Below are 18,662 nucleotides of genomic sequence, written 5' to 3'. Positions count from 1 at the left end.
GTTTTTTGGAGGGTCAGGTGCCTTGTTTTAAGTGTGCATGCACGCGTCGTAGGTCGGGGCAGCCATTTTGGACTTCCTGCCATATGGAGCGGGTAGTGTAGGGGAGAGGCTTGTTGTTATCAATTATGTCTTGCACGGTCACATCACGGACAACAGAGTCTTGGGTCGTACTGATGAAAGAGCATATTTGACAGTTTGGTTCCGAGCAATCTGGGGCGTTTCGACTGGCAAAGTCTGACGGGAGGTTTGCAGAACCTGCTAGGTGTTGCAGGGTGACTTGAAAGCGGCTAACTGTAGTAAGGAACGATGTTACTCTTGGGCTGGCGGAAAACTCCCCTCTGCAGAGTTTTTCCACGGCTTGAACACGCGGTTTGCTGTCGGTTAGTACGTGTGCGCGATTTCTAGATTGGGTGATGTAGGGGCTGAAGTGCTTGACAGCTGCTGCAATGCTTAACGCCTCGACTTCGCACGGTAACCATTGAATCTGATGCTTGCGAAGTTTGGCGCTGAAAAAACCTGCAAGGTGTAGGCCATTGTCGCGAGTGATGTATAATGTAGCACCGAGACCACGTTGTTTGACGGAACCGTCCGTGACAATCCACAATGTATCAGTGGGGCGCGGGAGTGTGATGGGTCTTGACCCTGACAAAGCTTGTTGTGCAGAACGAAAGACCTTGGTCAGGTTTTCGTCCAAGCTAAGGGAGTCTGGCGATTGCATTCCCGAGATCGCGCTTTCCAGAGGGTCGATTATTGAGGCACAGTCAGGTAGAACTCGCCCGAGGACCTTGTATGAACCAATGAATGAACGCATGTCCTTAACAGTTGTAGGGAGAGGGCATGAAGACAGGACAGCGATACGATGAGGACTGGCAGATAGGGTTCCTTGTGACCATACCTATCCGAGGACTGTCGTTGAGTTAGGGCAAATTACGGTCTTTGAGGGAGAGAGCCGCAAATTACATCTGTCGAGTTGGTCGAGGACGCGGGTCCAGATAAGTAAGAGCTCTTCGGGTGAAGAGAAGCCACAATATAGGTCGTTGGCTATTTTAGCGACGTGTCCTTCCTGTATGAAGTCGCCGAGGACGCGGCACATCATCTCCTCCAGTGCAGTTTCAGAGCCGTGCATACCCATAGCTGATCGGCAATAGACACGTATACCCCGGAAAGGGATAGCGACACCGCAGTATTTGCGAGATTCTTTAACCAGTGGAATCTGATAGAATGCTCGGCTGAGGTCGGTTTTGATTATGAACTTCCAAGGAGCAATAGTACGCAGGGTAGAGTCTACGTCTGGCATCAATGAAGGTTGGGGTTTGCTGTACCGACCGACGTCGGCAAAGGCGGTAACGAGGCGATGGCCACCGGAGGGCTTCTTAACCAGAAATGAGGGATTCAAGTACTCTACGTGGACGTCGACCTCCTCGGGTTTGGAGAAAACGTGATCTTTTTCAAGCTCGTCGAACTTTTCCTGTAGCTCGATCAACTTATCGCGGGGGTGCAAAGGGAGACGACCTTTGCGTTGAGGGGGTTCCACGGGGCCCATGTTCACGTGGGCTTCGATGGAACCTGCGGCGCCATTGTAGCCAGGTAGGTCTGGACCAAATACACGGTCATGCTTGAGCAAGGCTTGTTGGAACTGATCACGAATTGTGTCTTCAAGAATGTTGTTGGGGTCTAGCTGAACGCCGTGGGAGTATGGATTGTTGACTTGTGGCTGCGAGGGGGGGAGAAGGGACTTGGGAGGGATTGATAACTGGAACATCTTGAGTAGTGTGGCGGGCGAAGCAGATGTGTTCGTGGCGTCTAATGGCCTGTGGTTCGTCGGTGTCGTTCGTTATGCGGGCTTTACCGTCTGTGGTGACCACCAGTTGTGGTTGGAACCAGGAGGTGGGGGCAGGCTCTACGGCAATTGTGGATTCGGCTCGTAGCTCTGGAGGTACTATGACTTCGACGAAATCACCGGGCCAGACGACGATGGCGGGGGCCGATGACCGAAGGACGTAGGAGGATGTTTGTCTCAAGGAGTAGGATTGGTGGCTCTTGACTGGAGCTTCGGGGAGGTACTTGGTTGTTTCCCGGCCATGGATTGTTACTTCTTGAGTTGCGGGACGTATGGTGATGTCCTTGGCAATGAGGAACGGAATACCTGCTAGGTTGTCGACATCTAGATCCTCTACGACGAGCGCTTCGAGTGTTAACTTCATCTTGGTGCGTGACAGTGTAATGTGGACTTCACCGATAACATTCAAGGGGGTCGTCCCATCGGCCAATAGGGCTTTTTGGTTGGACTTGACGATGTTGAGGTTGAGCTTGCGTGCGAGGCTTGCCTTAATCATGCTTGTCTCAGCACCAGTGTCAAGGGTCAGACGCACGGGATGCTGCATGTAGAAAGCACCGAATGAGGGTGAATAGTTGGAACTGACTCTACGGGAGACGGCCCGTGCTGACGGGGGATGTTCACATTCGTCGTCATCGAGCCCAAGGGCGCCGACACCGAGGTCGTAAGGTGGCTCTTCATCCTCGGCGTTGAAGGTGGCACGTGATTTGGACATGAAGAGGAAGTCTTCAGATTTCACGATTGAGTTTCTTGATATAACAGGACAATAGTTGGCTATTTGGCCTAGCATCAGGTCGAGATGGGCAGCCTTTTGGTATGCTGTTCGTCATCGTGCTAGAGGAACATTTTCGCCGTCGTTTTGTAGACCTCTTGTGGGGTTTGCAGAAGTTTTCTTTTGCCAAGAGACATTATCGCTTAAGAAGGAAACACAATTAGCGTCGAGGGACAAGATATATTAAAGATTCTGTCGCCAGGCTTCAAATGAAGTAATTGTTTCTGATTTGGTGAGAGACCATTGCGTTGGTGCACGTGTGGTTGCCATTCTTGCAGGCTATGTATGATTATCTCGAAGGAGAACACTGTACTTAGCTCTTTTTCCGGTCGTAGCGAAGGCCGGCTCGTTGTTGGACCTTTGCCAGTAGTTTGATGACTTAGTGTTGAAAGTGTAGGTGGGTTTTTGAACGCTGCCACCACGCCAGTAAGTAACGCGAACTACACAACGAATACGCTTTATTTATACACGGCGTAACAAGATGGAAGATACACAATGGAGAGAAAACAGTCAGGCGTCACTCGTATGAGCGCGCGCATAAAACTAAACAAACACCGCAGGGCAACCTGCTGGCGGAGGCCGATAAAAAATGAGTCCTTTATTTTGCTCTGTTTGCTTCTCTCCGAGATCATCAGAAAAAAATACACTACCGTGACTAACTCTGTCGAATACAACAACTTCATTTGGGTTTTTATAGTAGTTCAATATCTGGATATTGAACGTTCAGAAGGAGCTCGATGTTTTCGGAGAAATAACTTTTTCTCAACGCATATCGGTCGAAGCCTTAAACAGTTATTTTTTCGTGGTACCTTGAGTTCGTAGGACCCTCTACACCCGCAAAGTAATCCGAATACTGAAGGTTCACATCGGGCACGCCTTCGGAAGCCATTTTGAAAGCTTAGTTATCCCCCAACATGGCGGCCGCGCATGACATAGCGAATTTTTGTCACGTGGTTCAAAACAAAGAATAAACATCGCAACGTTTGCAAAATGGCGAGCAACGAACTACGGCCAGGCGCTAATGCCCAGTGCCCACCCGTGCTAATGCGCGCGCACAGGTTTGAACTTTCCGCGGAAGCGTTCCATTTCTACGGAAGCGCTGGATTTCTATACGGAAGAGGCAAAGAGTTCTACGAAAGAGCTACATTTCTATGGAACAGCGACGGCTTATACTACGGCAGGGCTAGATTTCTACGGAAGAATCTCGCGACTGTTTCCATAGAACAGCTATATTTCTAATAAACGGTCGCAGATATACAAGGAACGATGGCAGAATTCTAAGGAAAGATGTTTCATTCGAAAAAGAACAGTTACATTTTTACAGAACGACGCTACATTTTCAAGTGGAAGCGTCGTCCCTTCTGGGCCAACCTATTAAGATATTCACCCTCTAGAGAAGTTGTAGGTTTATTAAGCCCGGTTGTTTTCAGCCCTTTGCATTTCAGCCCTTTGCAACCTCAGGCCGTCGTTGTTGAGCTCTAATGGGTTTCTTCCCTCTAAAGAGGCACCGGGAATGTCTTCACTCAAATTATCTGCAAAACTCACCGCAATTTTTAAAACAGAACATTCGACAAGATATGTTCAAGCCACGTAAGATCAACCTATCCCGCGATGAAACGATCGACAATTTCACAATCCACAACCTTTCGAACAAAACTTACAACCTCTGCCTCTTAAGAGGAAATGTGGCCAAAAATCGAACATTTTCAAAATATGGTGGCAACAGCCGAAAAATCGATTCGGCTCATATTCTCAAGATAGGTAGGCCCTATGGTGAAACAAAGCACTCCATACTTCGTTTGGCTGAATATCGATTTATTTTCGAGAAAATCGATAAAAGCTGAATTTCATTCAAATGCCGCTAATGAAGCTCAAAATTTCAGACGAATCTCCAAATCTTGAAAAAAAACATCAATACATAATTTGACAGCAATTTGAGCACTTCTTGATCATTTATTTACACAACGTAATTGAATTTATCCGACCTTCTTCTAACAAGATTAAAAATAGGTCAAAAGTAACCCGTTATTTAACTATGTGCTATACAAAATAATCTACTGATAATCTGGCTTTTGGAAGGCGAAGTGTGGTTCTTTTCCATCTCCAAAGCATGTTTTGGAGAAATGATTAAGTGCGATTTAATCAAATTTTAAAGTTGGATAAAATGAGCTCATTTGACGATGCCGTCAGTTATTCGAAAATGTACACATTCACATGCAAACTCGATTGTTTCGCATTTTACATCCATTCTACAGCTAATTTAAGATAATATCATCTTACCGTCCATATTGCTGTACCACAAAAGGGGATTGTAGTCCTGAAATTTTTGCATTGGTCCCATAATAGCGCTATAACTTGGTAGGATAGTCATCACCCCCTGATAATGATTGTTTACAAAGCGTATCTCGGGGTTTCTCTATTCCCATTTCGTTGAAATACTTCGCGTAAGAGATCTTTGTTTAAATATAAGTCTACAACCGAACCGTGAACCAAATTTAAGCGGAATGTTGCTAGTTCCAGAAACATTTTTCTCGCGTGTAGAATAACGCTAATTAATTCAAAATGAGGTCTACTGAAGTAAAACGCAAAAATAAAACGTTGGACTATGAACCACGTGGCTCCAGGAACTAAGGTCGTGTGTTACATATGAAACAGGAGCAAACAATTATCTAACTCCGATCATAATTTAATGTATCATAATTTAATGTTATATGGTACTTGAGGGGATGAAGCTCATTTAAGGACAAAAAAAAGCGAACGATCTGCCAAGGGCATAGCCCATCATACATCACTGCAGATGTGCGACAAAGAAAAGTGTAGTGCTTGAATATTTGTTTATTTAAAGGAAGTCTTATAAGGGTCAAACCTGGAAAATCACGACTTTCGCTGAAATGTCTGTAAAAGCCAACGTTCAACAGCTTTATATCTATACTACTTCTTCTCCAGAGACTACTGTGCCTTGTAAGTTACTCGCGCCGGTGGTAAGACTACGACCCGGGTAGCACGTTCACAATTTTTACACCCACCTTTTCCCGGCAGCGGTCCCAAAAAACTCACATCTGGAAATAAAACAATTTCTGCGTATCTCGGAACTCAAGAAACTCTTCGAGTAATCATTGCACCAGCTGACACAGCAGACTCGAGTGCGAGTCGGTATACCTACATGAAATACTTGCATTTTGGAAACAGTGGATTTGAAATATCAACTCAACTAGTTAGTTATTTAGTATTCTTGCCCAAGAAGGTAGCCAAGTAGTTATCTATCCCCCTCAAATATGGTCGGGCCCAAAGCCATCAGTGCATTATATGGCGAAATATTATAGAGCGTGGCTGATGCGTAATGAAAAAGTTAACATAAGCCTGTTGTCTGGTCAGACCAGAATGTTCACGCCTATCGGAAAACAATAACATCTAGATTTAACCAGAAAAAAGAAAGTAAACAAACCCATGTTGTGCCTATCTAAATTTAAGAAGTGAATGACTACTTCTTATAGAAGTCCAAAGCCAATCAATGCATCATGTGGCGATGTATTATTGAGCGTGGTTTGATATATAAGAAGGAACTCTGCGCCTCGAACTGGAGCCTCTCGTTCACCCCAAACCATGCTTTCCACTAAGCGAGGGACAAATTGTCATGGAATGTATGTCAGCAGGAGGAGTGAATATGGCTGCTCGGCTAAGAACTAGGTCAACTTCGTCTTCTGGCCCGGAAAAACCGAGACTAGCGGAATCGCTCTCAATCCGCCTTGAACGGGCAAGAAGAGGTATAATTAAAGTTTCCCGTTTTCTCGATCGTCTATCGAGGTCATAATGTACTCTTACTACAGTTTTGAACGACATGCAATGCTGTTGCAGACTTACATCTTTTCTCTGCGATTCATTTTATTAGTAAAAATTTTAAAGTTTAAAATTAAAATTGAAATTGAAAATAAAATTAAAATTTTATAATTTTAAATTTTAAGACTTTAAATTTTAAATTTTAAATTTTAATTTTAAATTTCTCTTGGCTAGAAATGGTTGCCTAGATAAGTTTGGAAAACAGTGGTGCGGACTAACGTGCATACTCTTGGCATGGAAACCACTTCTAAGGGTAACATTTTGTGTAATTATAGCCTGGGCAATTCCTTTTGATGTTAACAAAGTTTTTTTTTTATTGTTGGGTTGGTATTAGTTGCGAATATGGCCGTTGTAATAACATAAACCAGCAATTTGCGTATACTAGACTATCGAAAATCGTCCAGATTGCCTTGACTTTTTTACTTCAGGAGAAAATGATATGTATAATGAATATGAAGGAGACCTGTTTCGAAGTTTTTTTTATGATATAAGAAGGAATTCGAGTGTTCCGATAATGTTTTTCTTAAGGTGACATGCAAGTCACATTGGTCACGTAGCGCGCTTCTTGAGCTCAAATACGCTTATATAAATCGCTGTAAAAATTGGTAGTTTAAGTAGCCCAAAAACTTTATTGCAGTTTCTAAAAGCAGAAACCTTGTTCTTGACAATGGTTATTGTCTCAGTTTATGGAGCCATGTAACAATGGCCGATTTTAGTCGCCAAAGTTTAGCTATGTTTTGACGGTGAAATTTTCCCTGAGTTAGAAAATTCGTAAAAAAATCGTTTTTTAAGGAATCTTGGAAAAAATACTTCAGAACCTTTGAAAAACATCTCTTGTTTTAGAATTGCTATGTGGTTTTCGAATTGCTGGGGAAGTAACTTTTTTTCAGCCGTTATCTTGAGGTGCACTATTTCACCGGGAAAACACGGTTATGAACCCCTAAAACACAAAATGCCACCGGTTTCCCAAAATTATTTTTTTCGGCATTTTTCATATTTTTCCGTAACTAAGGCCATTCATACCTATGTTTTGGCAAATTTTGAAAGAATTTAAATTTTTTTTATGTTCAACATCTCTGCTCGATTGTTACAGACGACCACTCTTTAGCCTCGTTTTCGTGAACTCGGTTCAGGTCGCAACCGCGCGCCGCCATTTTGAATAAGGCCTTTAACTGCCGTCTTTTTCTAACGTTGGGAGCTGATTAATCAGTCTTTGGAACTGATTTTCATTGTATTTTGCAAGATGCGCCCGAGCTATGATCGCATATCGAAACGGAGCGAGTCCTTACGATATGCCCACAAGCATGCTGGTTAACACCGTGGTAAGCTAACTAACTGTTGTTATTTTACAGTTTCAAATTCAAGAGCAGTTTTTTCACATAATCTGCGTACAGTACATGAATCCGTTTACCTAATCTAACGGTTATTCTGTGTTGAATTCATTGAGTTACACCCACGGAATTTCAAAGTGAACATGAACGATAAATTCGTATTAACATTACAAGTAAATGAAGCTGAATTCCAGCAAAGAGTTTTCACATTATCAGTTTACAATTCACGAACCATGTCCATAACCTGCTTGAATATTTTCCCTTACATTCACTGAGTTACACCCTCGCAATTTGAATAAGCGATTCGTATATTCACCACAAATGAGGCACATTTCAAACTTTTCGTACGATTCTGGGCATATAAATTTAAGTAAGATGCTTCTCTCTTTTATTTTAAAGAGTTTCTTTTGATGTAAACTTTAAAGTTTAATTTACTCCTTAAAGTGCTTGAGAATAATTAAATTTTGTTTTAATTTACGTGCGTGAAGATAAACCTGAAGTGTTGCAGAGTTCTCTTTCCAGGGTGAACTCACATGAACGGGTGTCATTAATCTACTTGATATAGTATGATTCTCCCAAACCTGCAGTGTTACTGCCCTGGTTTTTTACAAAGCTTCCTGATACAGCTGTGTGCCAGCCAATGATTAAAGGCTCATTAATATGCCATATTTTAGCAGCTCTATTTTAATTAAATTCCATCTTTAAGTTTTTTGGCATTTCCTGTTTGAAAATTTATAAATGGCATTGCTGCTTCATCCTAGTAAAGAGGTATTACACATTTCTATTTTTAAAACCTGAATTATGAAGTCAACTTTATTTCGATGAGTTTGGAATTTTATACTACAGAAGAGCACTTTGACTGGAGTATAATACAGTTTTACTTATTTGCCATCTTTTTCACCCATATAACTATGTGTCTTAAAGTAGGGAAATGATCGATATCATAATGAAATTAAAATCTATCCATACTTTTAAATACAGGTATGAAATAATGATGTGATGAATATCTGATGTTATGAAACACTTACAATGCGAAAACCTGCTGCTGGTAGCCTTTGTGGTTAATTTCTAAGCTGTCAGAAATAAAGAGGTTAACTATTTAAATCTTCTCATAATTCTTACTGAGGAGCACAGCGACGATCTTGCGTTAGTGAGAAATTTATTTGAAAAACTATATTCAAATAATATTTCAAAACTGCGCACAAAAATTTCAAAACTATATTCAAAATATTTTCAAAATTGCTGACTCATCAACAATTCAAAATGGCTGTAATGTGACGTCATGGCACAGCTGTACTGTTACATCATCAGATCAACATTTAAACCACTTTAAAGATAACTTGTAAATCCTTGAGTGGAAAATTTGGAAAATAAAAATCGAATAACACTTAAAAAAAATTTACGTATAAAAAATATGGAAAATAAAAATTGAAAAACACTTGAAGAAAATTTACGTAGAGAAAATATGGAAAATCAAAATACACTTAAAGAAAATCCACGTATAGAAAATATGGAAACAAATTTATCAACATATAATATAGATATGAATAAAAACGAATTACAGAATCTGACAAAAGACCAGCTCATTGACATAATAATGAATTTGAAACCTGTTCCAAACTATCAACCTAAACCAACACCGAGGAAAATTAAATTTACATTATCACCAAATTATGTTCAAAAGATGGTTCAAGCTTATGAAGAAAATATTATTGAACCACCTCTTGAGTTTAGAGATGATTATAAACCAGTGCCTAAACCAAGAACAAAAAAGCCTGTCCCTACACCAAGAACAAAAAAGCCTGTTCCATTATAATAATTACCAAAAACAGTGATCAATGAGACAAAGAAGGCTTTAAAAGGATTTGTGAAATCATATGAAATACAAATAAAAAATTATAAAGATCCATTAATTCAAATGCAGAGCACAAGATTGGCTAGTCATCAATATATTAAAAAGATATTCAATGAGATGAAAGGTCTCAAATTTGCAGAGACAGTAAAGATCACCTTTGAGAAGCATAAAGCTGATTGATGAAGATATAACAAAAACAGCATATTTTAATAGTGAACATATTTTAATAGCATCACTTGAGAGCATGTCAGATTCAGGGAATTCAAACACAGGAACTTCTAGTTGTTTATCACTGGGAGTAATCATGGATGGCAATTCCTCCAGGAGTCTTAAATAGATCCAGCCAGATGGAGCAATCGATTTCAGCAGCAGCTTTGAATCAATCTCTTTTCCTGCCTGGATGTTTGGTCTTAGTAAAGTACCACCAGAGTTCTTTACTATTTCGAAATACAAGCCCTCCATTTCACCTGTCAATAATTGCACTAACTCATTATGAAGTTTTTTGGTATCCCACTTTCTATCAATGTCAACGCCTGATATAATTCGTCCACTTCTCTCTAAATCAGGCTTTTCTGCTTTCATCGGTATTTTCTCTCTTCCCATTTCTAGTATCATAACATCCTTAGAAACTATCTCAGATGCTAACGGTCGACCAGCAGGACGCCTTGCATTCTGAAGGACTAGATACGGCCACGAGCTAGAATTAGAAGGTCTTCTGTATCTTCCTCTTGAAACTGTCGGAAACCTCCTCTGCAATTCTGTTAGTGCGCTATTAGCTGGCTGGGTTTGGCGAATGAAAGTCGTCTCCGATGTTGTTGGTTGACGTTCGTTACTAGGAAATCTTGTCGTTGACGGTCCGTGCTCAATTAACGACCTTAACTGATTAATACTGTCTATTGCAGCTTGTGCGATTTCTTTCACTTGCTCGGGAATCGAAGGGGCCGCCACCATCTTTGTTTGGCAGCACAGGCAGAGAACTACTGCAAGGTGTTATGGGTAAAGGGATTTTGAGAAACATACAAAATTAATTCCAAACACACACAAAATTAATTCTAAACACACACACAATTAATTACAAACACATAAAATATTTTCTTCTAAAAATATAATTAATAGGAATGGTAAAATTAATTTGTTGGTTAAATAAAATATTTTAGAAATGCAAAATATTAATTCTATCAATGTGGAAAATTAATTTATGCACAGTTAAAAATTATATGCACCATTTTGACCAGAACGGGCCCTCATAGTCAAGAGCTTGATCGAGATATTTATTTGCTGTTTGTTTTATTTCCTTTTTTGAGTAATCTGATTTGATAGCTTTTGCAGCACCTTGTCGAGCAAGATAAGCTCCACTGTTGGCTATAATCCCTTGAGAACCATTTCACCAATTGAGTGATTGTTTCCTACATCAAACAATGCTCCACCTGGTTTATTTTTAACGAATTTAGTTTTAGTTATACCACATTCTTCACAAGTGCACTTTAACATCAATCTACCATTTTTAGCTGGTTCATATCTTTCACTTCCTTTAACACATTCTGTAACTTTTCCCTACTTAACACAATAAGATTTCATATATAAATATGTTATATTAATTGTTGAAATACTTAACAATGAATCTTTCATTTTTCATAGTGTCATTTATGTCAGAAACTTTAATTTAAGAAGATCTTGATATGATTTACCTTTTTCATTTCATTCAAGAAGTACAAACAGAAATAAACACAAGTGGTTGTCATTAAATTCTGTATTTGTTTATCTTGATGAAGTAGAGTTAGATTCTTCTTTTTAGCATGATTGACAATTTCTTGAAATGGTGGCATTCCAAATGAATCGAAATAATTGATGACATTATCTTTAACGAAAGTTGTTACCCAGTGTGATCCAGGCATGTAAGATGGATGAAGATTATAAATAAAAAGAGCTTGTTTATGATTGTGTGGTACTTTTTGGTCTCTACTTAAAACATTATTTATTGGAATTTTTAGATATTTACACCATTCAAGACGATCGAAATTTGTCATAGGAATTGTTTTATGAAATTGTGATTTTACAAAATTGATCCTAGTATTGGAATTGAATTGAACGGACTGTTTGGTCCTAGAAGCAATCCTTGGCCTTTTTTGGTTCTTTTTTTTTACCTCTGCCAACTTGACTATTTGGCCAATTTCCAATAAATGGAGGAGGCATTTGAGGCATGTATGAGCACCTAATCGTGGAGCTCCTTTACTACTTTTTAGTGGCGGTCCTCCCATTCATGGTGCACCTTTTCCAGAAACTAAATTCTTAACCAAATCAATAGCCATTGGAATACCAATTGAAGCAAGAATAGTACCAATTCCTGATTCCATTTGAGTCTTTGTTGGTTTAATGTGAACACCTTGTCCACTTTGTAAAGCACCTAAAAGATCTCTTTTCTCTTTTTCAGTCAGTAAATGTTTGTATTGAATGAGTTGATTTATTTTATTCTGTGGAATTAGAAAACCACCTGTTTGAACACCTCTTCCAGAAATTGCTTTAACCAATTGAGAAGCTCATTCACTAGGCAATCCAGACAAAGCAGACAAACCTAATGTCTCTCCAACAGTTGGTAAAAGAGTTCTTCCTGAAATGAGAATTGATGTTAAAAGGCTGCCTCCAACTTGGTTTCTGATGTTTGTTTTAGAAAGTTTTATATCGTTACCTTCTTTCATTTGTTTACTTTTTTGGTATCTTTTTGCTAATGTTGTTGGAACAAATAGTTTATCATTACCAGTCAGTGCTTTTGAGGCTAATCTTAATGTTATTGACTCTTTGTGTTTGTAAGCTTTACCGAGATTCTTTTGTGATTTGGCAATAGTTTAACATTGATTTCAAATAACTGTGTCATATATTTAATACGTTATACAATTTATATTGTAAAACATATTTAATAAAAAAGGTAATAAATCAAAAATATTTAAAACATATCAAAATTTTTTTGACCAGCCTTTTAAACCTAAGTATAATCATACTTGTCTTTTAATCTTGAATGATATTTACTTAATTCATGCTTCAGATCATGTTTTTTTCAATGAAGTTTTGAAAGTTTTAACAACATACCTTTATTTGTTTGTCATGCTTTATAATGCTTTACAGCTGTTTTATCTGGGACAATTAGTATTGTGTCTCCTATTATAGCATCAGTTTTTATTCTTAATGTTATTCCACTATTTGAACTATAAGCTTTGTACATAGATTCTAATTGATTTGGTGTTAAATCAACTCCTATATCAGTATGTGTCATATGTAATTACCCTGGTGAAAATCTTGTTCAGGGTCCTGTCCAAGATCTTGATAAGATCCTTACTAGGATTCTACCTGAAATCCTATTCAGGATCTTGTACAAGATCCTGTAAGATCCTGTAGGATCTTGTACAAGATCCTATAGGATCCTATAGGATCTTGTACAAGATCCTATTTTGATGAAACAGAATCCTGTACAAGACCCTAAAGATTCTATAGGATCCTGCATAAGATCCTATAAGCATTAACCGCAGGGCCGAGTCTGAGTGAGAGTAATAATTAAAATTCAAGATGGGAGTCAAAGGTTAGGGTAACGTAGAATTGATTTCTTTATCACACAGATGTATGAGGCACATACACGGTGAGGAGTAATTTGTTGTTTATTCCGGTTTACATTTATAGGAATACAGATTACATGTTTTAAGGTTAGAGTTGATTCGTTTACATGTTTATTTTTAATTTAATTTACTCTTTAAGTTGTTTAATCACTGTATTTAGATCTTATTGGAGTATTGAGTCAGTCGAATTTATATATGAAACAGTAGTGTAAATGCAATCCATTTGGGAGAGTTTTATTAGTTACACAAGACATGCTCAGTAGTGTTGATTAAACTTTGCACATGTGCATTTGTAGTGTATGATAAAAACGTGGTGTAATAGTCACAAAAAATGCCAAATACAATTAAAAATAGGAACTTTATTTATAACAAATTCACTCCACTAGAATACACAGCAAATAATATAAATTACAATTAAGGTTAATAAAAAAACAAATAAAAACTTTATTTAACAATTTATCTGCTGTGACTTTAGTCTTTAATGTTCCTGTTGTTGGATTCTTGTAATTTCTCCTTCCATTTTCTACAATCAGCACAATGACACGGATTAGGCTTCAAAGATTTCTTGTAATAATATCTTACAAATGCCAAAGAAGCTTCCGTGACGTGCACTCGTAATTTTTCTTCTTCATCTAACAAGCCAACTGGGAGCTGGCCATTTCTGTTGGTTGGAATTTCATGAAACTGCAGTGCACACATGATTTTCATATATTGAAAATTCATTGATTTACATCACTTCGGCCAGCACCTAGTTGGCTTGTTAGCTCAGTTGGTAGAGCACTGCACCAGTATAGCAGAGGTCATGGGTTTAAATCCCATACGGGCCTGAATTATTTTTTCAGGCCTTATTTCCACCCACTTAGATAACCTGGGTTATCAATGCAAGAAACACCTTAATTCATACAACTTTATTCCTTTCTCTTCAACATCGATTACTGTTTCTGGAGCACAATCAAAAGAAAGCAGGTTATAAAAACTTTTAATTCAGGTAATTATTTGAGTATGTGAGTAACATTTGATGTTTTCTCATGAAACAGAATGGTTCAGCAGAAGACAGCCCAAAAGGAGTGAACTTGACAGTAACAAAAGTGACTAACTGGTAAACTTGAGGACTTGGCAATTACATCCTGGTTTGATATTCTGACAATTACAGTTTACTGAGATAATTAAAATGTCCGTTACTATACAGGAATGTACCTTCCATATGACCTGTACAGTTGTAAAGAATGAGATAACGAAAAAAGTCCGGCAGAGCATTCCACTGCTTTGCTGATCTCATGAAAGGTAAGAAAAGGAGTTAAAAGCATATTGTAGTTGCCACGAGGATTATAGGACGAGGACCGGAGCGAAAACATATTCTTCATATAAGCAGGAAAATGAGTGAAAAACGAACTCTTATATAACAGTATGAGAAAATTCTGAACGCGCTTGTTGCACAGCGACGTAGAGTTGACTTCTGAAAGAAGAGTGGTGTGTATAGAGACAACCCTTACGAAAAAAGTGCCTATTTTAAGTAATCAAGTATAGACCTAAGATCTTTTTTTATTTAGTGCTTCAAGCTTATCCTTATCGCGTGTTCCTCAAAAGTGCCAGGCAGAAGAGAAATGATAAAAATGAAGTCAAGTATACGCTTACAGGTTCCCTGCATATGAGTTTTCGATAGCGCAACATGACATTAAATTGATCATTAATCTTTTTTGCATACATTTGATATATGTTTAGAAAAATTCAGGTTATCTATTTCCATTGCGAAAATGTCTAACGTGTCTTTTACTGGGAAGGAAAAACCATACTCCGTATCACCGAGGACTAGACCCTGGTATTTGGTCTCATTAACTGATATCCCATTTTCATGGTACCACTGATTGGCCGCCCAACATCAAGAGATACGCATGTTTCTAGAGCTGCCGGATCGACATGGGAGTAGTAGACCTGATGATCATTCGCATAAGCGTTCAACTTGGCCTTCTTGACATGGAAGAAAAGATCGTTAGTAAAATGTTAAATAGTATAGGACCTAGCACACTCCCCTGCGCAATCCCACGCTTGACGCTTTCCCAGGTCGAAAGGTGTCTCTAACTTTAATTCTCTGAGTTCCTTCAGAGAGATAATACCTAATTAGGGCACATATTTTGTTGTCCATACCATAGGCCCTTAGTTTCGAAAGGAGGAGTGGATACTGAGTGTCATCAAACGCTTTAGAGAAATCCATAGAAACTACTGCATCGAGCTCCCCCCTGTCACGCATCATCATCCAGTCCTCCGTCAATCATAGCAAAGAAGTCTCGCATCTGTGAAACTTTCTACGGGCGCTTATGAAGTCTGATAAGAGTCCATCGTAGCATTCGTACGTCTTCCCCGATAGAAGCCTTTCAAAAATATTGTGAAGAGCAGGGAGCACAGTTACAGGCCTATGGTTGATCGTACAAAACTCGTCGTCTTTTCTATACCAATGAGTCACCATGCCCATTTTCCAGCTTTATTCCTTGCACCTTAAGCCCTGAAAAATTGTAGCAGGGGAGTCTGTAACCCGACTTCTTTCATCTACGTGTGTAATCTTATTTGGATGGCATTAAATACTCAGGCTTAAGCTCTCAATGGTGCATGGTGTTCTTACAAATGCTGATATCCAGACTAAACATTGATATACATGTAAGCAATTGGTCACTAATTGTGTGAATTTTAAAGGTTGGGAATCTGGAGAAGCAAGGATCCATCTACAATTAGAACTGAATTTAATGGGCACCCTCTTTTAAATTAATTTTTTTACTGCCTTCTCCCTTCAATGTTTAGACACGTGAAGGTTACTGTGTGGTGGATGCCCTCCCCTGGGGTGGGATGGTTGGCATATAAAGGCCCCCATTTAAACCAGCTTCAAATGTGAACTGGGCTAGTCTGTCTAAATATCGCAAATACAAATACAAAATGGAAAACATAGCTGTGCATTTAATGTTTAACCTGGGTTGTTGCACGAGTTATCCAATTTCAAGAAATATCTAGCATTTTGTGGACCGGTGATGGTCAAATCAATATTTTTTCAGATCAATAAAGTGTATTGTTGTGTTTCATGTTAGAATGTTGCCTCAATTCCACCTTCTAGGAATTCATCCACAGGCTGAGATATGATACTATTTACAACCCCTTTAAGGCCAATAACAACATCAACTCAACTTCAAAACTAGCGAGAAAACCTGATTGATGTTTGTAATTAATTTCTGTAATTTACATGTACAAATGAGATCCAGTTATTTTTTCTTAGTCTCTATAAACATCTTCATTATTGAATCCTAAGTCTCTCTTAATAATCAAGTTTGAAAAATAATCTTGTTTTAGCTTGTCTCCTTTTAAATCAAACGTTCGCAGCGAGAAAAAACAGGTGCAACATAAATTTCATGCTTCAGTAGCCAAGATCATGTATGAGGCACTGACATTATATGCAGTTACAGCAGAGGTTACCGAATTAGATAACAGAAAACTCTCAAAACGACGCCATGTATCAATAACGAAACGCGAATTGTCGAAAGACAAGAAAGAAATAACAGGTTTACCCTGAATTGAACGTGACTTCTTTTTAATTTTCTACGCTTATCAGCGGAGGGAGACACGTTGGAGAAATTTGTTGGAGCAGTGCCCCCCCTCCCCCCCCTCCGTCTCCCCTCCAACACAGACTGGTCCCTTAGTCCCCTATATAACCTCTTCGACAGCCAGTGCTGGGAATTTTTTAATAAAGTGAAGGGCTAGAAATACATTTACTGGAGCTCTGCTAAATCTATCTTTTGAAAAAAGTATGCGTTTTCACCTGTTTCAAGATACCTTTTGCAAAACCGTACTTTTGAGCCCAATTTGAGCTTGTTTTAAGGGCAACCGTAGCGGTTTTCACTTTTTGGCCAAATTTCGTTGACCACATTGCATTTCACCTCGATTTCGTGTTTTCTTACAGATATCAACGTAGTGTAATTAAAAAAATGTGCCTTTCTGTTAGTTTGCGCATACTTTTTGCAAAACCGTGTTTTTGAGCCGTATTAAAGCGTTATGACCAAAATGAGGCAATTTTTGCACACTTTCGGCTGAATTTCGTTGAAAACTTTGTGTTACCGCCTGACGTCGGTGTTTTCTTGCAGGTTCTATATTAATGTAAATGAACCTCCCGGTTAGCTCAATTGGTTAGAGCGCTGGACTGTGTATGCGGGAGGTCGAGGTCGATGGTTCAAGCCCCGGCCGGACCAACACTCAAGGTCTTAAAATAACTGAGGAGAATGCGCTACCTCTCTATAATATCAAGAAATGGATAGACATTCTAGTCTTCTCGGATAAGGACGAATAAACCGTAGGTCCCGTCTCCCGGATCTAGTAATTAGTTAACTTGGTTAGGCAGGGGACGTTAAAGGACCCACTCACGAGATTACTGTGATGTGGTCTGGCCTGTTTACTGGGAGTTGGGGGGAGGGGGCATCTTCAATTAAGTTTCCTTCGATTGTTTGTAAACTGCTGATGCAGTCCGGCCAAAGTCCCCCAAAAAGTGTTGTGATGCGCATTTGATCATATCCACATGTTAATTTGCGCGATATGAATATTAAATTATTATTAGATTATTATTAAAACATTGCGGCTTCTTTGCAGTGTTTTTCGCTGGAAAACAGCTAAATTTGCTAAAAGTACAAAACTAGCGCGTCTTTAGGGTTTTATTCTTTGGCCAAATGTCGCTGAAAACATTGCGTTTAAGCTGGATTTGACTGTTTTGTTACAGATTTCAACGCATTCTACGGCAAGAATGGTTTAACAGTGGTGTTAAAGGTCCTGATTTTGATGGTGATCTTCAGGTTAGGCTACGCCGAAATGTTCTCCAATTGGAGGAAGATTGCTCTCACTCTGTCAATTCTCACTTTTACATCGGCAGCCGTCCCACTGTGTTTGTCAAGAATGCCACCTAGGTAAGTAAAACTTGTCATGTCTTTTAATTTCTCGGTTAGCTTATTTCATTTCCTTTTGAGCTCACAGAGCGCTATTAAAAATCACCAATATCTCAAAATCCAAATGTCGCATTTTGTAGCAAATTTTAAATTATCATTTTCCCCAATATAAAAATTACTTTGGGGCTTTTCATATCCGCACGGAAAAACTAGGCTGAACTTTATGAAAATGGCAACATCATCATCTACGTCACGACGTAATAAAATTAGGTACCCCGTGGATAAATCCGGAATTACAAGCACATTTTAGAAGTTAGCACCGTGTTCGATCAGGAATTCAATACCGTAAGCTAAGCTTGCATAGCTAACAACGTCAGGTTGGTTTTTATCCCTGCTCTCGTTTCAAGTTGTCGTCCATATCCCATAGCAAAGTTGTTTAAAATAACACATTCCGTGCGCTAGCGGAGGACGTCTTTTTCTTTTCCGAAAACGTTTAAGACGGGAAGCAATCTGAT

At 39.0% G+C, this 18,662-nt stretch overlaps 1 long non-coding RNA gene across 2 annotated transcripts; it reads left to right on the top strand.

Moving 5' to 3' along the window:
- Positions 1–14,174: 14,174 nt before the first annotated feature.
- LOC148735124 (uncharacterized) lies at positions 14,175–18,389 on the top strand. 2 transcript variants are annotated; one of them, XR_015999262.1, is made up of 3 exons: positions 14,175–14,336; positions 14,427–14,521; positions 17,985–18,389. It is a non-coding gene; the product is annotated as an uncharacterized LOC148735124 (long non-coding RNA). The 2 variants fall into 2 exon arrangements; XR_015999263.1 differs by lacking the exon at positions 17,985–18,389 and adding an exon at positions 15,388–16,523.
- Positions 18,390–18,662: the final 273 nt, after the last annotated feature.

Source organism: Stylophora pistillata, chromosome 3 (genome assembly GCF_964205215.1).
Source record: "Stylophora pistillata chromosome 3, jaStyPist1.2, whole genome shotgun sequence".
Taxonomy (NCBI): domain Eukaryota; kingdom Metazoa; phylum Cnidaria; class Anthozoa; order Scleractinia; family Pocilloporidae; genus Stylophora; species Stylophora pistillata.
Note: the sequence above shows the minus strand (reverse complement) of the source record. Positions and strands in the feature narration are given on the sequence as shown.